Here is a 6,962-nt window from a genome sequence, read left to right as displayed (position 1 = left end):
CATGAACTGTGCTGGGGCAAAGCGTAGTTTATATCCTGCACCTCCTGGCTAGGGAAACCCCTACTGAGGATGCTCACTCTGTGCCTAAGTCTGAAATACAATCACTGCCTCTTTGTGGAAGCAGGTCAGATAAGAGCCTGTCTCAAAGACCTGCCTGATTTGTTTCTTTAAAAGAAGGTGCAGGGAGCCGTGTATCAGGCAGTCAACAGCTTGAAATCCAAGTCTTCTTGTCTGGGGCTGCTGAATCTGCATTTGATGCTGATAGAATTTCAAAATACCCAAGAAGGAGCAACATAGTGCTTCTGCATGTGTTCAGCCTTTTTTTTTTTTTTTTGCTTTCCTGTGCTTAGATACTTTTATCTGTAAGCTCTGTAGGAAGAATTTTTCTTTTTATATTAAAAAATGCTAATTTGTAGAAACTTTTGATAAAAACAAACTTCCATGACAACAAATCCACTTCAATTCATAGGAAAATCAACTTATGAAGGATGGCAAGAATAAGAGTCTTTAAAGCACTGGAAATATTTTAATGTCTTTGCTTTCCTTTTGAATTAATATCCCACAATATTCACAGCGTATTCTAATAGTGCATACTTTCTCTATTTGCAAACATTTACCCATTGAAATTATTCAGGTATAATTAATTTAGATATAATCTATATTTATAAAGCCAGATAAAATTTGTAACATGAGAACTGTAAAGTTTATAGTAAGCTGTTAAAATACAGAAAAAACTATTCACTCACATGCAGAGACATGTTGTGTCTCACAATAGCTCTGATTGTAATTAAGGCTTTTTAGGATTTAATTAGAAAAATCTGATTTTTAAAAGCTTTCTTTTCTTTCAACCCTCCAAAGCATTATGCCTTTTTTGTTTGTCTCCTACTAGTTTTGTACAGGACTTTAATAGAAAAATATCCTGATTTTTACAAAATCACTTTTAGGTTCGCCCTAGATCTTGTTCCTGAATGTGAGTTTATTTCTATATCCCAAGCCAGTCTTCTCAGTTATGAAATAGATACTTCATCTAAGTTCTGCAGTTAGAACTATTTCCAGTGGCTCTAGTAGGATTTAGATAAAGTTTTAAGTCTGTGTCATTTGTCTCTTCACCCTTCTTTTGTGGCCCAGTGAATACATGTATAACAGAAACAATTCACCTGTCTCCTAACCTGGTGGTTAATATGTAAAAGAATGTCATTGAGCCATTGTTCATGTTCTGTATTCTAGAAGTTGAAACTTCTGTATTCTAGAAGCCGGTAGAGAGACCTACATTTTAAAAAGCAACTTGCATAATTCACCTTCTTAATCAGTAACACAGTAATGTCATGTTTCTTGAAGGCCCCAAGAGCAAAAGCAAAATCCTCCTCCTCTTTTCTTCCTTTAGTTTTAGCAGGACTAAAGTCCCCTCCCAGCTGCAGACTATTTTAAAACTAGTTTGGATATATTTTCCTAGTTGGAACTGACAGATTAGAAATACCATTTCTAACTCTTAAATGCTACCTCTCCCATCCAGAGAAGCTTGTTTTCCTGTTATATTGGTTTATAGCTAATGCATATGTAGGGATGTCCTTACCAGAAACATTGACTCAGTTGATTAGCTTACCAGCTGCTGCTGCTCACCATGGTTGTTCAACTTCCACCATTTGGTTATCTATCCTGAAAGCTAGATTTGCCAAAGAAGAGGGAGAATATAAAAATAACTGCTTTGTTAAATAAGCTATAATAATTGTTTAACTAAATAAGGTCCACTGTGCTTTGGAAGGAATATATTTCCTGCTCCCACATTCTTCTGTTCCAGTTCTTTCCCTTCTGTTCCTCTGCTTAGACATCAGCTGTGTTTTCTTCCTTTGTTATGGACTGTTTCTGTTGATATCATTAGTTTGCCATTCTTATCTGGCAGTGTATCTGCAGGGCTTCTACGGTGGCTATTAAGCTTCTTCAGAAAATCCCTTCCCTTAAGCCTCTACACAAAAATAAGACAAGTGGCATATATACGTGGATGCTGGGTTTTACCCCTCAAATTTTCTTTGGAATGCAAAAAAAAGAAGACATTTTCATCTTTATTCAGGCAGCCAAGGCAAAAAAAACAAAAGAAGGGTAGGTGGGAGCTTCAACCATGAAACTACTTTCCAGGGAATAGTCTGGGCTGTTGATTTCACTAGCAAAAATAACATTTTTGCTAGAAAGATGTTATCCCTAAATCTGTCAATATACTTCCAAGGAGCATAATATTTGCTTTTGAAACAGATTAAAGATGACGGGCTTTGAGGAGGAGGTGAGGAAGCTGAGGAGGAGTGTTAGGACAGTTGACCTTGAAATTCACATTTCAGGATTTTCAGGTACCCACTCAATACTTCAACCTATGAAGTGTGATGAAGTGTAACATTCTAACCACCCTTTGACATTCTTTTTTTTTTTTTCCTGATTTTAACATGCTCACAGAGAAACATCTCTACAAACATGTTGTTTTCAGCCTCTGCAAAATTCTTGAATAGCAATAAATAGCATACTAAAGCCCAGGCTACAATATTTAAAACATTTGCAGGAGAGCAGTATATCATAATATGGGGATTTGAAGTCAACCATAAGTCCTGAATCTAGCTAGCACCTTCCTCACGCTTGAAAAGTGGAGCAGAAGAAAACTATGAAACTGATGTCTGGCTCCTCATTATTTATGAAGAAAATTCTGCAAGACTTCCAGTCTTATCATATCTTTGAGACATGGTTATGGGGTGTTCCAGCAGCTGTGCAAGCACATTGAGACTGACTTTGAAGGTCTCAGTCAGGAGGATACAAGGGAGAAGTGAATGCTGGAAGCTGGCTGGGCAGGAGCCCTGTTTACTTATCTTCTTAGCCAGACTTTCCCAGGATCCCTGAAGCATCTATCTTCTTAAAGTTGACAGGGAAGATGTCTCTAGATTGAGTAGTCCTAATCTTCTGTTTGCATTAAGTGACAGACAACCCTTTCACTACGGTTAGACAAAACCTGAAGCCTAGCCGGAAAGGAATTATGGAAGCTCTTGTTTAACCAAAGAGGAGTTTTAGTGCATTTTCTGGATGGAGTTTTTTAACCTTTGAAAGTGTCCTGTAAATGTTCTGTCCAACCAGCAGGAGAAATTCTCAGACATCTGAATAAATACGAAACCAAATTTAATAAAACTACTCAACTGCATTCTCTTCAAATTATTGAAATTCCCAAAGGCAACATCTTAGACTTGAGGAAGTGAATGATTGTTAAATGGTAGAATTTCTAAATATTAAGTGAACAGCTATAGAGAATTCATTATCACTAGACTAAACGGTCTCACTCGGAAAGCATCCCAATAAATCAGTTGTCTTGGCTAAGCCAGTTTCAATGAAGTGGAGTAATGGCACCTTCAAGCAAATACAGGAAGAGAGTTAAGTATAACCTCAGTGGGGAGCTGTACCTTTGAAAGACTTTTAGAAGGTATTCAGGTGAGTTAAGGACATTGAATAAAATATACTTCTGTTCAATCTTTGGCTATTAGCAATCACTGAATCCATAATCAGGAGTGTCAGGTATATGATATAACAGGAATAAAATCAAGACAGTTCCCCAAGAGGAAGACTAGAATGAGTAAAGCCTCTGCAGAAGTGAAGATTTATGATACCAAATTATAGAACACAATTAAAGAAGATTCCAAGATACATAAAAAACCCCACAAAATCTACATTAAAAATACCCAATAAGCCAGTAAAGCTTTAGTTGTTCTACATTCAATCAGGAATAGGGGGCTAAAAACTATTCCCCTATATCTGAGTAGTTCGACACATGGCATTGTATACAACAACAGCCTACAGGCCTAGAGTAGGCTGAGCGTGGAGGTGAGGGTTGTAAAATTACCAGCATTCATGTTAAACTCAGTATTTCAGTAAAAACATAAGGCAGGGGATCAAACAGAACAAGATTTGGGATGTATGCTAAAGAGCAGTTCTTCAGCAGCAGTTGAGGCGTTCTCAACAAACCGCAGACCAAAGCCGAAAGAGCCTATAAGCTATGCTTAATTCTACTTGCTCTAAAATAGACTTAGAAGACAAGATGAAGGGTTAATTGCTCATTAAGCTGCAGAGTAATTCCTTTTTTTTTCCTCAGTGGAAAATTCCTATATCTTTGCGTGGAATGACCTGCATTTATTTCTCTGTACAAACCTAGTGCTGGTAATAGTGCCAGCAACATTTCTACTCTCTTCTATCCCTGTTCAAATAATATCAGTGCACACATATCTGCATTAGAAAAGGACATCTGTGGACCTGCTATTTACATTGCTGAGGAGTGCAGGAGAATTTTGAGTAAATTCACTAAAACTTTCAGCAAGAAGAAATGAACTGTACTGTGCACAGGATCATCCTTCAATACTGTGTGATTTATCAGCCTCACGATCTGAGCAGAAAAATGAACCTAACAGTCCCCCTTCCTGAACAAATAGTCTCAGCATTAGAGTATAATTTCAGAACTAAACAGCACTAATGATCCACCAGATAAGGAGCCTTTGGCACATTTGAGAAGGGAACAAACTAAATATTGGTTCTGTTCGGTTCTCTGGTAGAAAACAAAAGGAAAAAAAAGAGAACCATCTCCATAAGAAAACTCAGCTTTGGAGAGAAAAATCGCAGAACAAAAGAATTTTAGGTCTTTCTTGAATATTTGCCTGTTGGCTTGCGTGGGCCTTGACACATCCTTTGCAGTCTACTGTGTGTGTAGGCACCTCATAGCAGAGCTCTATGGTCCAGGTTTCTTTCAACCACTTGACTCATGGCAAGGTCCACAAAGTCCTTCGATGGATCTTGCTCTTACCTGGAATCCCCCTCCACCTGTTAAAATGAGTGCTCATTTTGTACATTCATCGCAATAAATCTAGTGCAGTTTTACAACCATAAAAAAACAACTAGAAAATAAAATTGCAGTAATCCCTGATGACATCAAGTACAAAAATTACATACATATTCCTAAAACCTTTTAGTCATGTATGACTTCTTCCAGCCATCATTCTGACATTAACTTATGCAAAATATGATTTATTTTCCACAAATGATGATGTAAAAATTATACAAGCCATCCTCACACCTGTTGCAAAGCTTTGTTCCAAGCCATTGCTACGGTCTTCCATAGGAAAACAAGATTATTCTTATCCTGCTCCTATTTACTGCAAACTGGACACAGCTATCTTAGAATGATCTGAACCCCACTGTATGTCATTTTTTATAAACAGCAAAATCACTTACATATGCCAAGATTCTCTGTCTGGGCACCTTCTTCTTCTTCCTTGCCTTCCTCCCTCCCTTCCTTGTTTTTTCCTACCTTGTTTTTTCTTTTCTTCTTTTTTTTTCTTTCCTTCTTTCTTTCCTCTCCCCTCCCTCCTCCCCCTTTATTTGAATGGCAGCAATCAGATTTTCAGAAAAAAAAAAAATAATATTTGCTTTGTGCTGACCACTTGGGAAAAAGCTGTTAATTAATTAAGGGTCCAAATGGATCTTAGTAGGCTTTAGCTTCAGGATCTCCTTTACTGATGTTATTCCACTACATCTGAAGATATTGTTGGAAATCAGGAAGGCTCTCTGGTTGACATGAAAACAGCCCACAGAACACATCGTACAGAAACTTCCACAATTGATGCTGCTGATGCTGATGGAGATGAGCAAGCAGAAGCACTTTCAGTTTATTTTTACTTCTTCTATCATTCAAGTATTCCTTCAAGCACATCTGTGTGGCTCTAAATGCACTACAATGGTGGATGATGAGCCTGTTGCTAGGCTACAAACCACATGTCCTTTTATATGTCTAAAAATACATTTAACTTCTGTATTTAATGATGATACTTCCTCTGTATTCTAAAGCACACATGATTATTGTAGAGCACATTGAGGATTCAAGAAGATGTTATTAAGATTGTTACAGAATCTGGGATGAGGCATGAGTGTTAGTGGTTCCTAATTCATGCATGCTGTTTTTTCTTGGCAATCATAAGAAATAGAGCTGCAAAGGATTTGAGAGTTCCTATTACTTATCCGTCTGTATAAGGTAGGATCAATTAAATAGCTCTTGGGAGGCATTTGTCAATCAAGAGTCTGGAAGTTTATAGTGATAAAGATTCTTTTACCTTCCTAGTTTATAGTGATAAAGATTCTTTTACCTTCCTAGACAACCTAACCCTATGCCTAAATACCTCCACTAGAAGGTATTTCCACAGTATTCAACCAAGATGTCTGTGGGGTTCATGTTAAGGGTGCTGAATAGCACTCTGGGAGGTGTGGTCTCCCAAGTGCTCTATCACACGTGCAGTGGAGGGCCTTGGTGTGATTGGTTGAATGGTCACGTGTTGTAGTTTGAACATCGTATTTAAACCGCTTTTCTTGGTAATAAAGCTAATTCAGCACCGCACTTCGTGCAAGCTGGGTTTGTGCCCATACAAGTGCTACAGATGTCCCTCGCTGCTCTTAAAATTCATTAATGCTTTTAATAAATGCAGTTCATGGGTGTTGTCTGACTAGATATATTGAAAAAGCACAGCCAACAACAGCAAAATTAGATACCAGGCCTTTTTCAGACTACAAAAAGACAGTTATTTCCAATAAATAAAGGCAGCTGCTGTTCCTGTTTCAAACTGAGATGCAAGTCTCTTAAACAGTTTAAAAAGGAAAACTTCCATATGATCAGAGTTCTGTATCTGGTTCATTTTCTTCCTGAGGGAAAGAAACACCATAGAAGAGAACTGATACGAGTTTGAGGGATTATTGAGGGAAGTCAACATGGAGGCCATGCTGAAAACTTACGGCAATTTTATTTTCCCACTTGATCAGATTGCTCCACATAAATACAAGTGAGTAAAAGTGAGTGTACACATAACTCCTTATAAAGTCAAGTCCTTGGCTGTTGTGGGCCAGAGAACCAGGTCTTTGTCAACAAAAGTGGATAATGAACAGGACCCTACAGTCCTGAATGA

This window comes from Manacus candei, unplaced genomic scaffold (assembly GCF_025592945.1).
Source record: "Manacus candei isolate 608988 ecotype Guabito, Panama unplaced genomic scaffold, ASM2559294v1 h1tg000043l, whole genome shotgun sequence".
Lineage (NCBI taxonomy): Eukaryota > Metazoa > Chordata > Aves > Passeriformes > Pipridae > Manacus > Manacus candei.
This window is presented reverse-complemented; position numbering follows the sequence as displayed.